Source organism: Lissotriton vulgaris, chromosome 5, assembly GCF_964263255.1.
Source record: "Lissotriton vulgaris chromosome 5, aLisVul1.2, whole genome shotgun sequence".
NCBI classification, from domain to species: domain Eukaryota; kingdom Metazoa; phylum Chordata; class Amphibia; order Caudata; family Salamandridae; genus Lissotriton; species Lissotriton vulgaris.
This window is the reverse complement of record NC_141693.1, coordinates 480,741,662-480,759,065: the sequence shown is the minus strand read 5'-3', so window position 1 is coordinate 480,759,065 and position 17,404 is coordinate 480,741,662. Positions and strand designations below refer to the sequence as shown.

General features: G+C 43.5%; 1 protein-coding gene across 1 annotated transcript in view; it reads right to left on the bottom strand.

Annotated features, from left to right (window-relative positions):
- LOC147711121 (uncharacterized) overlaps positions 1 to 17,404 on the bottom strand; it is a 638,193-nt gene that overhangs the window by 564,864 nt on the left and 55,925 nt on the right. The window lies entirely within an intron of this gene.

Sequence of the window (17,404 nt, the reverse complement as noted above, 5' to 3'; positions counted from 1 at the left end):
TCTAACCTATGCGGGGTTTGTCTTTTACTCAATGACAGATAAAAACCGATCCAAAATTGACGAATGAGATAAGTTATTAAATTGATCATAAATTGATATTAAAATCTCATTCCCCGCAGTTGGTAGCAGAGAAAGATGGTTTTCTTCTTGAGGAAGACAACCTAGGTCAGGTTTAGTTTACCCCAAGGTCCCTAGTCATCGACGACCAGAAGAAGAATCCCTGCCGAAGAAGGTGCTGACGGTGTGTCGAGAGAAAAGCAGCAGAGTCGGTCGAGAGTGAGTATAAGGGTCATGCGTTGTAAGATTGCGGTATTTTATGTTGTACTTGTGTTGTAATGTCAAGCGGAGTTGAATGCCTGTAGTGTGATTGAGGGAAGGTTGTGAGCGCGCGCAACCGGATGAAATCTTAAGCTCCAGGGAAGGACTTAAGTGGTTCGGGTGTATCGAACACCCAGAGTAATTTGTCTACCATTGAAAGGGGGTCATGAGGTACCATTGATCGCCCGACAGACCGATGATAGGGGGAGCGTAAGTGTGAGTGTATGAGTAACGGACGCTGGTCGTACGTTTACTGTGTGTAAGTAACCTATCAGTTGAGGCAAGCGTCTGACCGTAAGAGGGAAGACGTTTTCGCCAGTTGAGGTGACAATTACAGTTAGACTGTGGCCGTACAGTCAGAGAAAAGTGATCGCTTGGACGGAAGTAGTCATTTTTCAGCGTATGAATGAAAACGCATGCGAGATCGTGAGACGAGTTGAGAAAGAAGGAGAACTGCTGCAGAGGGAACGAGTGACGTCAGCGTAGAGCCGCGCTGAGATTGGTCGGTCAGCGTAGAGTCGCGCTGGGATAGGCCGATTAGCGAAAGTCGCACAGGGATTGGTGGTTTGTCATCGGGACGTAAACAAGGAAGAGAATTAATAAGAGAAAATCATAGATTATCAAAAATGAAGTGTTTTAAGAGTTTAAGAGCAATCTTTAGGAGGAATAGAAGAAACTTATATGCCGGAGAAGAAGCTCCACCAGAAGGCACACCAGCTTATCATATGGCAGTAAATGTAGGCTTACACTCGATACTATGGATCTCCGAGTGGAATAAGCTAACTGAAGGGAATAAGGAACAGACGTTTCCGAGATTCGGAACGTTTAAGCTAGACGTGTTGAACGAACTGAAGGCGGTAATGCTTGCAACGAGACCTCTACCGAGGCCAACACAGTTCGAAGCCCTTAGTGCATGGTTTAGAGCAGCACACGAAAAGAGCGTAAAGAGGCGCCAAGAAAGAGTGAGACGATCAGTAAAGGCAGTACAGGATGCTAAATGGGACGATGAAGCCAAAAAGTGGAGGGTACAAAAGATAGAAGCAGACAAACTGTACCCGATGCTAGAAGTTACGGGAGAAAAAAAACCTCTAGAGGAAGATGAGGAAAGCGAGACGGAGGAGGATCTGATAGAGAGGCTATTAACAGATAGACCACCTCCATACAACAGCGAAACCGCAAGTCCCATACTACAGCAAGGGGACGGAGCTAGATGGGGGGAATATAAATCGATCCCAGTAACAGAGTGGGATACCAAGAAAAGTGAGGAAATACCTCAATCTAGTTCCGAACAGAGAGTAGTTGGAAGAGTAGTGGTCCAGAAGGTGCCAGAAACGCAACATGCAAGGTCGTACCAAATGCCAGACGCTTTACAGGTACCTGTTACCATAGGCCCTATTGTGTCAATCTACAACCCAGAAGAGGTCCAGCAGGAGGAACAGGCACGATGGGATAGGGAAAGGACAGAGATGGAGAATAGGAATACCATGATAAATCCTCAGAGGCAGATACTAGCACCGATGAGTCAGAGTACCCCATTAGATGCCGCAACAGGTCCCTAGGTAGAACAGGGGGGTCAAAGAGGGCCAATGGACTTAAGGGGACCAAAACCGAAATCCCATAAGGAATTAAGGGAATACCTGAAAGAATGGGATACTGCCGAAGAGATTCGGAATAAAAGTTTAGAAACAGGAGCAGAGTGGAGAGACCAGGATAACAGGATCCTCTCTCATTGTGGAGCTGGCGAAAGCAGCCCGGAGTGGGAGAGAGGGAGTCAGGAAAGCAGAGGAAATAATTGTCCTACTATCAGCGGCAATAGGCAAATGTGCGACGACAGGAGTACAGGGTGTGGCGAAGTGCCTCGCGTCACCTTTAGTGAGGGGGAACGAAGGACGCAGGAGTACCGAAATACTTTCAGATGCACTCACCATACCCCGGGTGAAACGGTGCAACATTGGAATCACGGGAACATGGAGAGTCGCGAAGGGTCTCGCCATGTATCCGGTGAGCACGAACGAAGTCATGAGAATATAGGGAGTCGCGAAACGTCTCGCCATACTTCTGGTGATCACGAACGAGATCGCGGGAACATGGAGGACCGTAAAGGACCCTTCATTTTGCTGAGCGACACCAGACAGCAAGCGAGTTACAGTGGTTTTGAACAGAACGGTGGATCCTATCTCGTATCTGGAGAAACCGAGCCGAAAAGACGGAATGTAGGGATGGGGGATGGAGCATTGTTCCACCACACCCCACGGGAAGATGGAAAGGCTTGGGATCTAGAGAGGTGGGAACAAAGAGATGGAAGGAAAACTCCTCATAACTCACCTGTGTTTAGGCGTAGGGCGCATAGTGGAGGTGAGAGGGGTGTGAGCGAACAACCTAGGACTGACATACTGAGAGCTGAAATAAAAGCAAGACGGATTGATGTAATGAGTTTAAAATCAGACTTGGATGAAATAATTGACGGCACAGTGGCAATAGAGAGGTTAGAGCTGTACGCACCAGATGAAATATTGTTCTTATCCAAGGATGTTACTCGGAAAGCAAGGGCAGCTCATGAAAAACTATCCGAATTAGCAGAAAAGTATATGATAGACATGTCACGAACTAAAGCCTTACAGGCCAACCATAGGCTGAATTGCACAGATCGAGATCTAGATGAGCGTAGAACGATTGGACTAAGAGTACACATAAGGGAACTAGTCATGTGTATTAGAATATGGAGAGATCTGGATAGATGGGAGGAAAAATGGTCTAAGAGGGGATCTGTCAGAAGAAGTACAATTGTGAAGTCCCAGGATACAGACCTAATGCGAATGGAAGCTTTCCCTTTGCGAGAAATCGCGAACGGAAACTACGTTCATGTACCCTGCAGTAGGGGGGATTTAGCGGCATTCACTAATTCTTTCCCGAAGCTTAGAGAGAACCCCGTAGAGTGGTACAAGCAGGTAGAGAGGTTCGTGAAGATCTCTAAGGTGTTGTGGATCGATTTGAACACGTTGTTCGATATCGTAGTACCCGGAGATTTGTGGACGGCATGCAAACTTAGTATTGAATGGCCCACTTGTGAGCCTCCGAGAGATACCCAGACAAATGGTCCATCAGATAGAGTCATGGAAAAATACGAAAGGGTAATAACATGGCTAAAAGAGAAAGTGCCAGTGCAAGACATAGACTGGGTTAAGATAGATCGAACAACTCAGGAACCTAAAGAGACAGTTCACGAATTCTACGAGAGATTGCTGAAAGCATTTAAACAGTATAGCGGGTTGGATGTAATGGATCCTAAGGACATAGGACAGTTTGTGTCGAAGTTTGTTTTAGGATTGAGACCAGACATAAGCCTGATGATACAACAGCATTTGATCTGTTGGCAGAACAAACCTTTAGATGAGATTCTGAGGTATGCAAGGTACTGTAGCGACGAAATAGACTCAAAAGCAAAGAAACTCAAGGAAAAGCTAATGCTGGTACAAATGCAAGCAGCTGGAAAGGGTGGACAGCGGCAACAGGGAACAGGAACGCAAGCAAAGAAACAGAATAATCAGAGCAGAGATGAGGAGGAAAGACCGAGACCGAGAATGGATATTGCGACACTGAAAAAGACAACGAGGTGCCATCAGTGTAATGAGGTGGGACATTGGCGACGCGAGTGTCCTTATAATGTTGAGACAGGGGAATTAGAACAAGAGGAGGAAGAGGTACAGAACAACGTGGTTAAGGGAGCCGCAGTCCCGAAGGGAAAGTTTATCAAAGGGGGGACTCAGACTCCTCGAGCCCCGTTTCCTCAACCACCTCGCATTACAAATGGAGGGAAAACCTATAGACAAATGCCATTGTTCGTAGGAGGAGAAGAATGCTACTACGTTGATCCTCTTACAGGGCAACGAGTGAATAGGGAGGAAGACTGTACTCTAGGAGCAGCCCTGGAAGTAGATCAGAGAGGACCATACGTAGAGGCCGAAGTGGCTGGATGTCCTCCAACCTTTTTGGTGGACACGGGGGCCACTCGATCCACGCTGAGATCAGCGGTAGTCCCAGGTCTGCCAATATCGGGAGAAACGATTCAGGTGGTAGGAGTCGCAAACAAGAGGATGACGAATCCTCTGACCGAACCAGTGTCAGTAAAGATAGGGAATTACAGTGACGAACATCAGTTTGTGATCTGTGATTCTAGCCCTGTGTGTTTGCTAGGAAGAGATCTGTTGTGTAAACTGAATTGCACAATACATTGCACACCTGAAGGAGTAGAAGTGCAGACCAATGATGAGGATGCCGATTTTAAGGTTGTAAACTCGCAGGAGTGCGTGGAACTATATCCTACCTTAACAGTGGAAGAGCTTCCACAGGATTTGAGGGAGAAAGTGTCAGCTGAGGTGTGGGATTTTACTGGAGAGGAAATAGGATTGATTAAAGGAGTAGAACCAGTAAAGATCCTGGTAAGACTCAATGCTGAATATCCAAGAACACCACAATACAAGTTGACACCAGAGACGATTGCAGGAATAAAGCCTGTGATCGAATCCATGATTAAACAGGGAATACTGAAGGAGATCGTGGGTAGTCCATGTAACTCCCCGATTATGGGTTTGCAGAAGCCTAGTGGAAAATACAGAATAGTGCAGGATCTTCGAAAGATTAACAATATTGTTGTCTCATGTTGTCCAGTGGTACCGAATCCATCAGTGATATTATTTCAGATACCGTTCCAAGCTGAATGGTTTACCGTGATAGATTTGTGCCAGGCTTTCTTTTCGATTCCTTTAGATGAAGAGAGCCAGTATCTTTTCGCTTTTAAGCTGGAAGATCGCGTCTTAACATGGTGTCGTATCCCTCAGGGGTATACGGAAAGTCCATCGATTTTTAACCAGCTTCTGAAGAGAAATCTTGAAAGTCTAGTACTGCCCAAGAATTCGGTTCTGGTCCAGTACATAGACGACCTCCTAGTTGCGTCAGAAACTGAGGAAGCTTGCAGAGTAGACACCATAACCTTGCTGAATCACTTGGCCGAGAACGGACACAAGGTGTCTCCAAGTAAATTGCAATATTGTATGACTGAAGTGCAACTTGGGTCATAGGATTGAAAAGGGAAAACGGAAGGTGTCTCCAGACAGAATAGAGGCGATCATGAAAATGAACACGCCTACAACACAAAGAGAAGTCAGGATGTTTCTAGGCATGGTCGGTTATTGTCGACAGTGGATAGCCAACTTTTCACTAAAGGCAAAACCGTTATTACAACTGACGCACAAAGGAGTAAGTGATCCGGTACCATGGGACAAAGATTGTTTGATGGCGTTTTTGCAGCTGAGGGAGGACTTATGTCGCGCCCCGGCTTTAGGAATGCCTGATTACACAAAACCATTTTTGCTTTACTGCTGCGAAAGAGAGGGATGCGCTTTAGCAGTTTTGGCCCAGATACATGGAGATGCGCGTAGGCCAGTGGCGTATTTTTCGGCTACATTAGATCCAGTAGCCGCAGCGTTGCCCGGATGTCTCAAATCCGTAGCTGCAACGGGTGTCAGCATTGAACGTTCTGAAAGCGTGGTAATGGGACATCAGTTAGTGGTGTATGTACCGCATTCTGTAGAATTGTTAATGACCAGGACTAAGACTCAGCATCTGACAAATAGCAGGCTCACACGCTACGAGCAAGTCATACTGGCTGCCGAGAATGTGACCCTAAAAAGATGCTCCGTCTTGAATCCTGCAACTTTGATGCCACTTCCAAATGAGATTGATGATGAAATCTGTACAGACCATGATTGCCTTGATGTGACTGAACTATGCACCAAACCGAGACCTGATATCGTAGATGAGCCATTGACTGACCCCGATGAAATATTCTTTGTTGATGGTTCATGTGTAAGAGACGATATCGGTCAGCTGAGAGCAGCTTATGCAGTTTGCACAATTACGAGAGTAATAGAAGCCGCTTGCCTGGAAGGAGTACACTCCGCTCAGGTAGCTGAAATTGTTGCTTTGACGCGTGCTTGTTTAGCAGGCGACAAACTTCGAGTCACCATATACACCGATAGCCAGTATGGTTTCGGGGTAGTTCATGATTACGGGCAGTTATGGTCTCAAAGAGGTTACATGACCTCCTCGGGTTCTCCCATTAGGAATGGAGAATTTGTGAGACTCTTGTTAGAGGCATTGCAAGGTCCGTCAGCCATTGCAGTTGTCAAATGTGCAGCGCATACGAAAAATGTAGATTTTGTGTCCCAAGGTAACCGCTATGCGGATGAAGTAGCGCGTTACTGCGCAGAACAGGGATATTCTCACACTGATGTAAAAGTGGGGGGAATCCAAGAAAGAACGGAATTGACAATGTTGTTAGATACTGTAGATACGTGGGATGAGTTAAGGAGTGTTCAGGAAAATGCACCAGATGATGAGAAAAAGAGTTGGGAAACAGCGGGTTGTACTAGAAGTGAGATGAACTTTTGGATCTCTGCAGATGGGAGAGCAGTTTTACCAAATGAGCTTGTTAGTCCAATGGCAAGGAAATTGCATGGATCAGCGCACATAGGTAGAGATGCTATGGTGAGAGTATTCAGACAAACGTGGTTCAACCCGAAGTTCAGAGTAGCGGCAGAAGCAGTGTGTCAGCGATGTGCGATCTGTCAGCAACTAAACGTGGGAAAAAGGACACCAGTCACATTGAGTCACATTGGGAGGTCTGGGGGGCCTTTCAATAGAATGCAGCTTGACTTCATAGAAATGCCTAAATGCAATAGACTCAGATACGTTTTAGTGGTTGTTTGCATATTTTCTAGATGGGTTGAAGCTTACCCTACACGTAGGTGCGATACACTCACAGTAGCAAAGTTGTTACTTAGAGAGTTGATACCGAGGTTTGGGGTGCCATCCTCTTTGGAATCAGATAGAGGAACTCATTTTAACAGCGAAATAGTGAAGATGCTATGTTCAGCTTTGGGTATCGATCAGAAACTACATTGCAGCTATCGACCAGAAGCTTCAGGGATTGTAGAGCAAATCAACAGTACAATCAAGTCAAGACTTGCCAAAGTTTGTTCATCAACATCCCTGAGTTGGCCAGACGCACTTCCAGTGGTTCTTATGAGCATACGTAGCACACCAGATAGAAAAACAGGTCTCTCTCCTCATGAAGTGCTAATGGGGAGAGCCATGAGATTGCCATCGGTTCCGACTGCAGCGCTAGTGAACATCACTGACGATTTGATCTTGGACTACTGCAAGGGACTATCTGATGCCATTAATTCTGTGTCCCTCCAGGTCCAGGCTGCAGAGGTTCCATCAGCACAAGATTTGTGCCATGACCTGAGTCCGGGGGACTGGGTTTTGGTGAAAAAACATGTCAGGAAGAACTGCTTAGACGTGCGCTGGAGAGGACCGTTTCAAGTCATACTTGTGACGAACACTGCAGTAAAGTGTGGAGGCCTGCCAAACTGGATACATGCCTCACACACCCGAAGAGTGCCAACACCTCTAGAAGAAACAGCTCCTCTCTCGGATGAGAATCCAGCGGAAAGCGGAGAAGCCACAGAGGGGGAAAGCCAAGCTGTGGAGGTGATCGAAGAGGCTGAGACTGTGATGGAACAGGTCGACGAAGGTCAGGACACCAGTGGGACCGAAGTCGCCTCAGGAGAAGAGAGTAATTGGGAGATCGAATCAGATACTGAACAAGCAGAGAGTGACCAAGAGACAAGTCCAAGAACAAGGAGCAGGAGGACAAGGAGTGACGAAGCTAGTTGGCCGGAGAGGAGGAGAAGGCCAAGCTTAAAGGCACAACAAGAAAGAACTCTTGTCCCGATCGCTGAAGAATCGGATCAGGAAGAAGAAACTACAGACTCAGGAACTGAAAGTCCAAGAAGATCGAGAAGGGTACGTGTGCCCTGCCGAAGGTACGCCACCCCAGAGTGGACTTATCTAGCAGATGTCTTGGGGACAGAAATCTGGGAGAGTGAAGGAAGTGAAAGTAATCGATCACGATCCATTTGTGGCAGTGGAGATATGGATGTTGACGCCTGGACTCAAGACTGAGGGGTTACTGACTTTCACACTTCCCATACCCCCATACTTGAGTCAAATCCAAGATCTAGTGCTAAATAGATTACAGTTTCCGACTTTTGGTCATCAAATTCCAGAGGAAGAAGAAAAAGTCATTTGTTTTGAATTATTAGAACTTGTTGTGAAAGCTGCAGGTACGAGAATAATTGTTGCTGCATAAAGACTTTTGTATATAAAGCTATAAAGAAGAAGATAACCTAGCGCCGAGTGGAAAGAAGAATAAAATTAGGGATTACATTTAGAGGACGGAGAAGGGTTAGGGTTGTCTGTTGCTAAAGAGAAAAAGACATTGGTGGCGAAAAAGAGACTTTTTGTTGATAAAGAGCACTTTACAGACTGAGAAAGCAAATAAAGCAAACAAAGACTGGAAAAGAAAAACTTTTTCGCAAAAGAAGGAGCTACGCTGTTTGATAACATGGAGAACGGCAACCCAAACCGAAAAGCTAAATGTATAGTAGGTACACTAATAGCGGTAGTAATTTTTCTCATAATTACAGTAGTGACAATATCATACATAATAGGACAGGAAAGCGATAAAGAAACAGCAGATGTAAAGCCTGTAACGACTTTGAGACCTGCTCTTATGGGGAAGAAGAAGGAGAGCAATGTAATACGTGAAAAGGCGTTACTGGCAGATGAAGCTCGTAGATTACACGTAGACGAGTCACAGGGAAACTTTAGGTCAAATGCATATGCTAAACTATTGTACGAGTATATCAATGCCATGGAGGCCAAAGATTGCTATGTTTGTATGCAATTGCCGGCTTCTGTAGACGAAGGCATTAGATATCATCATCTCCCACTGACTTATGGGATAACATGTAGTTTATTGCTTAGTATATTTTATGGTAGGGAAGGATTTGAGTACTACTTTTCAAATTATGATTCGGTATTGCCTGAAGTTCCGAATTATAAACAAATGAACAAGTGGGACTATTACAAAAAGGAGGATAGACTAGCTAAATTCTTTCTTCCTTGGGATACATTAGATACATCATACGCACGCAGAAATAATCTGACTTGCAAAGTGTCAGAGGTTGAGAAAAAGTTCATAGGACAAGTAGACGACAGATACAGAAGGCAGAAGATTCTAAAAATGTCAGGACAGTGGAGAACTGATTGGACCGAAGTAGAGAAGGCACATAAAAAGAAAGGTTGCAAAAACAACAGGTGATGGACCGAATGAGGATCAATGTCACACATTCAACCCAGTCAAAAGATCTGGGTCCTAATCCATCGTTTTTTTGCACTCCACACCACCCTGGGTTAGACAATGGCGATATGCAAATCAGCTCTGACCCTGTGCCCCATTGTTTTTTTGCACTCCACACCACCCTGGGTTAGACAATGGCGATATGCAAATCAGCTCTGACCCTGTGCCTCATTTTTTTTTGCACTCCACACCACCCTGGGTTAGACAATGGCGATATGCAAATCAGCTCTGACCCTGTGCCCCATAAAGAAAGGTAGCAATGGTCCAATAGCTTTGGATAGGACGCAGAAAGGAAAGTTATGTTTAACTCGAGGCAAGACGTATTATGAGAATGTATTTGTAGGTGAAGTAAATTGCGAACATGCTTTTAGATTAGAGTACTATACGAAAGATTTCATGAAAGGGATGCAAGCTATTCCGAATGTGTATTTTGTATGTGGAAGAAATGCCTATGTAAAACTGCCTGACAATTGGTATGGTTCGTGTTACTTGGCAATTGTCTTCCCCAAAATATATCATGCAAAGGAGTTAGCGATCATAGAAGGAAAGGCTTCGACGAGAGCGAAAAGGGAAGTAGGAGAGGCAGAAGTAGTAGGAGATGTATTTGGAGCGATGTTTCCTATGTTAGGTTTAATCCTTAACGATGTTAAGATTAGGAGACTAGCTACAGTCGTAGATAGATTGTCTGCAAGTACTGCAAGGTCATTAATGCTAGTAGAAGGCGAGATGCAATCGATTAGAGCAATGGTTCTTCAGAACAGACTTGCTTTAGATGTTATATTAGCAAAAGAAGGCGGAGTTTGTAAGGCTTTGAAGGTTCAGGAATGTTGTACTTATATTCCTGATAATTCAAAACCACTTGAGAAAGTCATAAGCAACATTACACAGATTCATCAAGAAATCGAAGATTTGTCAAAAATAAATGTTTGGGAAAAAGTAGGTCATGGAGTAGGAAAGGTTGGGAGTTGGTTTGCCAACCTTGGTAAAAGCATAGTATGGTATATATTAAAACCTGTATTGATAGTATTAATTTGCATAATCACAATATTAGGGTTAGTAAAATTGTATAAATGGTATAGGTCGAACCGGTTACAAAGATCCATGAGAGAGCAAGAAAGGAGATTAGCTGCTTTACAAGATCAACAGTACAAAAGCTTAAGAGCTCTCGAAACGATAAAAAGAGGGAATATTGTAACTAGTTCTGTGTAAAGGTACTATTCAAATTGCATTTAGTGATGACTCCCAGAAGTCATCAAAGGGGGGAACTGAGAGAGCGCAATTTGAATAAAACATATATCCGAGTCATATTTACAAGCACATCGTATAACGTAGGAATGAAATGTATATCGTAACGTGAAGTTAACACTTATAGCATAAGGGTAACCGATGTAACCAAAGTAATATAGGAAAAATAACTGTTTTTACTCTTGAACATGTATTAGATTCAGAAGGCCCGTATACGTAGTGGGCTGATGTAGAAATGTGTAGAAATGCTTATGAAATGTAGAACGTGCAAAGTAGAATTCATGTACGTGTGTAACTTTAAATGGAGAAACAGCGAGGAATGTAACATGGAGAGATGTGCAGAGAACATACATAACGATGTAACGAGTGAGAATGTAAAGTTATATTCTATGTAATTTGTATTCTATGTAATTTATATTCTGTGTACAATATATTCACTTATACGTAAAGGATTTGCTAAATGCGATTGTATATAAATGTGTGTTAAAGGTTATACTGTGTAGAAAGCTTCGTGTAGGAATGTTAGAAGAGTTTAGGTCATTTGTGATTTTAACCTGACTGACCAAGAGTTCGCAGGCGGGTAGTCCGCTGTATGTAATTTAGTGGGCTCACAGGAGTCGTGAATAGCCTTGCTGTAAACGTGAGAGCCAAGGAGTCTAGTTCTCGTTAGATTTAAGGTGACAATGCCGGACGAAGTTTATGGCCTAAACGTGAGAAGAGACACTTGGAAGTTGAGTCTTGTTTTGAAATGACCATTCACAGGACCAAGAAAGGTTATATACATAGTCATAAAGATTAAAGTTCTGCTGAGGTTATAGACTTTTGATCTGAAAGTGTCAAATGAAGTCACCAACAAGAAGACGAAGATGGCGTCTTAAGAAGAAAGGTCAACTTAACGGACGACGCGAAGGAGACGAAGCAAGGAAAAAGCTAGAAGATGACCTCACGGGGAAAGTCCGTGGTGGGCGTCGAAGGGGCGTTTCACCCACACTGTGATTGTGTATTTTAGGGACAGCACCCCGGGGATAAGATAGCTAATTGCTCAGAGCGAGAACAGAGAGAAGGGCGAAGAGCAGATGACTTGAGCAGATGCGCTGAGAGAGATCAGAGCGCAAGAGAGCAGTAGGCCGAGGACCCTTAGAGAGCGGATGGGTAGGCAGCAAGGGTACTGCTTCTTAAACTTAAGTTACCTTTAGAGGCTAAGAGAGTTTGAACTTCTTTGGGAGTCAAACTGCTGACACCTTTTTAGGTTAGGAACTTGCGAAGTAGGGATGTCACTTAGTATAGAGTAGGGACAGATTTAACCTGATTATTTTTCTCTTTCTGTAGATGACGCAAAGGAACCACTTCATATCGATGCTTTTAATTTGCTGATTCTTGAACTGACTTTAATTGGATTCGTTTTATAGACTGAGGTTCTTTAGGGAATATATGTTCCTTCTAGTTCCGTATAATTGTTGAATTTGATCCTGAGAGGATTGTATTTGCAACTTTTCTAAATTTTATATTAAACCTTTTAAACTTTATCAGTTGTAAGTGGTTCTTCAGAGTGGCGTCAGTTTATGGGGTTTATCTAACCTATGCGGGGTTTGTCTTTTACTCAATGACAGATAAAAACCGATCCAAAATTGACGAATGAGATAAGTTATTAAATTGATCATAAATTGATATTAAAATCTCATTCCCCGCACCTCTTAGGGCTCAATCACCCACCCTTTTCATCTTGAATGAGGATAAAAATTGGCATGTTTGACAAAAACAACTGCAGTGAAATGTTATACAAGGCTGGACAGGCTATATGAGACACAGGGGCAACCCCCAGTAGGCCGAGGATAAGCAGGGTGTTTTTAGGGGTGGATGGACACAGGAACCATCAGCTATTCAGCCTGCCAAACAGCCTTTGGAGAAGGTTGGGCTCACTCACAATACTTACTTCGTACAATATCCGACAGGAATTTGATTTGATTTGATTTGATTTATCAATTTCTAGAGCGCACGAATGCCTGAAGGAGTCTTGGCGCTATGACTTGTCCGTATTCCTAGGCAGGCCTGGAGTTAGTGCAGTTCTTGAAGTTTATGCAGCGAAAAGCCAAGTTTTGATTTTCTTTCTAAATAACTCCAACGTTGGGCTGTTTTTTATATCTAGTGGCAGTTGATTCCATGTCCGCGCTGCATGAACGAGGAAGCTTCTTCCTCCCCAGTTTGATCGTTTAAACTTGGGTATTGCTATCAGTTTTTGTTGTCCAGATCTGAGTAGTCTAGATGGTTCGTATTGTTTCAAGTGTGTTTTCAGGAAGAGGGGTCCTTTGCCCTGCAGGGCCTTGTAAGTCAGGCATAGTGATTTGAATTTGACTCTTTTGGCTACTGGTAGCCAATGGAGTGACTCTAATTTATGGCTGATGGGCTGAAACTTTGGAATTTCCAGTATTAGTCGTGCTGCTGCGTTCTGAAGTCGCTGCATTTTTTCAATAATTTTTATTCTGGCTCCTGCATACAATGCATTTCCGTAATCCAGTCGAGACAGTGCGAGAGCTGTCACTACCGTTTTACGTGTATCTTGGGGCAGATATGGGAGTATCTTTCTTATCATTTTTAGTATCAGCCAAAAAGACGAGGCTAGCTTGTTTAATGTAAATGTAAATGTAGTTGAGCTTATATAGCGCACAGCTACCCACAGTGGGTGTCCCGGCGCTTGCTTAGGGAACCCGTCCTGATATTCCCCTGTGTGATAGCCCCAGCGGGTATCCACAAGGTGAAAGTCAGGCATCCCGCCGCGAGGGGCCGTTGTGGAGATTAAGCAAGCTATTGCCCAGAGTCGCAGAGTGTGAACGCGTGAGTCGAAAAGGCACCGGAGCGAGAATTATCGAGTCCGTGGAATTTTCAGCCCAAGACCCACCGAGGCGGGGAATTGAACCCTGGTCCAGGACCGATCTCAGCTTCCGGGTCTGCCGCCTCTAACCCCTGAGCCACACTTCTCCACTTGTGCTTCGTATGCTAATTTGGTGTCTATCATGAATCCTAAATGTTTTACCTTCTCTGAGGGTTCTGGTCTTGTTCCAAGTTCATGAGACCACCAGTCTGGGGACCAGATGTCAGCGTTACCTCCCAGAATCATTACCTCGCTCTTTTCTCCATTGAGTTTGAGGCAATTTTGTTGCATCCAATGACTAACTCTTAGCATGCATTGTTGGAATTTTTCTGCTGTTACTTCTTTGTCTTTGCCTATGGAGATGACGATTTGTGTATCGTCTGCGTAGGAGATTGGCGTAAAGCCATTTTCCCTTATTACTTCAGCAAGGGGGGCCACATATAAATTAAAGATCGTTGGGCTCAGCGAAGAGCCCTGTGGGACACCGCATGGTACCTCAAAGGAGTCTGATTTTGCTTCTCCTAATTCCACTGTGAATTTTCTGTCCTTTAGATATGATGCGATGAGATTGCATGCATGATCGCTTGCTCTGGCTTCTCTAATGCGTTTTATTAGTATCTCGTGGCTGACCGTGTCGAAGGCCGCCGAGAGATCTAATAGCACCAAAGCGGCCTTCTCCCCGTTGTCTAGTATTTTTCTAAGTTCTTCAGCTGCCTTAAGGAGGGCTGTCTCCGTTCCGTGCCCTTCACGGAATCCGAATTGGGAATGGTCAAGCCAATTATTGTCCAGTAGGTACCGTGAAAATTGTTTGTTCAGCAGTTTCTCCAGTACTTTTGCGGCGAATGGGGATCCTAGCTATGGGTCTATAGTTGCTAGGGACCTCACAGTCCAGATTAGGTTTTTTCAGGAGTGGTCGGATAGAAATAGTTTTCCAATCGTTTGGAAATATGTTGGTGTTCAGAATTACTTCAAACAGTTTTTGTAGTACTGGTCCTATTTGTTCTGAACAGGTTTGCATCACCTTCGGTGGACAAGGGTCTAAGGGACTGCCCGAGTTTGTTGTCATTATTTCTTTGCTAATTTGTTCCACTGTAGGTAGGGACCAGTGAAAAGAAGGGGTACAAATGGGTTGATTATTTGGTTTTGTATTTTTGGTGGGGTTTTGAATTGTGTGGTCTATCTGATTATTTTTAAATAGTTCATATACTGATGACACTTTGCTTACGAAGAAATGACCTAATGTGTTGCAGAAATCGGATGATATATCCTCGGGGTTATTATTTTCGATTTTAGCAAGTTTTTCGACTACTGCAAACAGGTCTTTACTCGAGTTCTTGGATGTGTTTATTTTGTGTACAAAGAATTTGCTTTTTTCTGTGATTGTCATTTTTTTGTAAGTGGCCAGTTCATTTTTGTAATCTTTCTTTAATTTGGGGTCATATTGCATTCTCCACTTTTTCTCTGCTCTTCTGCAGGTCTGTTTTTGTGTTTTTAGAGCGTCAGAGTACCAGGGTTGCGGAGGTGACTTCCTTTTGAAGGTCACTCTTTTCTGTGGTACAGAGCTCTGAATTGCTGTTTTTAGCCAGTCGTTGAATTGCGTGCAGGCTATATTGCAGTCACTATCTAGAGTTGGGGATGAGGAGTTCAGTGCCTCTGCTAACATTTGGGGGTCGACTTTTGACCAATCAGGGTAAGTGGCTCTCTTTTGACTTTCGATTGGTTTTCCCAGGTCCTCTATAATTTCTAGTTGGAAAGATACCAATTTATGATCTGTCCAGGCAATTGGGTGGACTTCTACTTTGTTAATTTTTGGCATGATGTAAAAATACCATCAAGTGTATGTCCTGCTACATGTGTGTCTAGATGGACTTTTTGATCTAGATCGAAATTAGCCATTGCATCTATAAAGGTGTTAACCTTTATAGAATATATTTATAGAATGAATTTATTTGCAAGACCGCATTTAGCTACTTGGTCCATCACTGTTTTTATAGTGCAGAATTTTTTCAAAGCTTTGAAATATCACTCTTTTGTAGTAGGAAAGACCTACTCAGATGTAATTCTAGGTGTACTGCAATAGAGAAATGAAAGCAGGCACTGGACATTATATTTCTATGTTTATATCTTTACTTGATTGCTGAAATCGGTCAGAGGGACTTCTAATAACAATTAAATGATTAAATATGTGTAAGCCTATGCTGATCAGCCTGCTGATCTGCAGCATGTGGATAAATTGGTCAGGTGAGTTCCAGCACCAGTTGAATGTGGCCTATGTAGTGAAGGATGTACCCTAAACCATGTGAACAACTTGCCACCTGACCTCTATCCAGGTGCTTTGGTGTGAGTTTTCTGTTCATGTATCTCAAATTTTGCTCCTTAATTGTAGGGATACATCATAATCATGAGCAGTCCACACCTGCATATAATCCTTTGTCGTATTAACTTGGGACAGTAGAACGTGAACTGTAATAAAGTGAAAGGTGAGGTGTTAGGGATGTTTTTAATGTAACTTGAAGAAATTAACGTTGAAACTAGATGCGTTTAGTTGAGAATATTATCGTGTACAATTCGTAGCTGCTGCTAACAATTATTTACACATTTGATGTGCTTATGTAACATGTTAATTTAGAAGTTTCGTGAAGCCTTTGAGCTATTCTCTTATATTGGCCGATTTCTGTACGCCTGAAATGCATTTCCCCTTGGAGCTCTCGTATTAGATTTAATTGTTGAATTTCATGTGCATGTTGGATTTGTTCTTCCTCACGTTTCTGTTGCAGGTGGAAAATTCATTATGTGTGAGCTAGAATACTGCCTTTGTTTTAGGAGTGAGGCTTTGGGAGAAGAAGATACATTGAGCGTTGATACTGATAATGGAGAACTGTTGTACTTTCTCATCGGAGCAAGATATGGGAATCAAGGCCATCTAGCCAAGGCCTGGGAGCATCGGTGCCTAATGGAAAATCACCCACGAGGAGGTGGCTTGACCGGATGGTGTGATGCTGCAACGCATCGTGGGATACTACCTGTGGCATTGATGTATCAAAGTTATGGAAAGTGTCCAGGGACTTCTGCCTTGAGAGAGAGAGCATCTTAGAACAAGCTCTGCAGCTTTACGCTACTTGACCCATCTGATGTGAAGAGACATTTTAGGAAGATTTCACACGCTGACAGCTTAATGGACCTTGCCTTGAGAAATGCTATGTAGGGAGGTCACGCTAGTGATAGTAGAGGGGCTGATTAATTTTTTATACCCACAAACTTTCAATGAAGGGGAATCTGGATGTTTGCTCAGTCATCTAATCATTCTGTGCATGTTGCACATCCTTAACTTCATCCATAGATTTGGCCTTGTATTAGTTCCAATGTATTTCTACACCCTCACCTTGAGGTGCATGTATGCTCAGTTGTTCTTGGCTTTGTAGTAAACTAACTAAACTTAATTGTGAGTCTGTGATTTTTAGGAGTCATGGCAAATTGGAACTGAAATCATTTATTGGCTAACGACTTCTCTCCCCTCCATGCTTTCATGCTGATAAAAAGAGTCATCGAATCAACGTTCCACAGCAGATCTAAACCATGGAACTCAGCTCCTTCACTGTAATTGCAAACATCTAGCACATTAACCAAATGAGCATACCTACAAGCAAGACCTACTGGCATTGCCAAAATTGGACACTGTTAGCAGTATCAGATCAGTGTGTAGC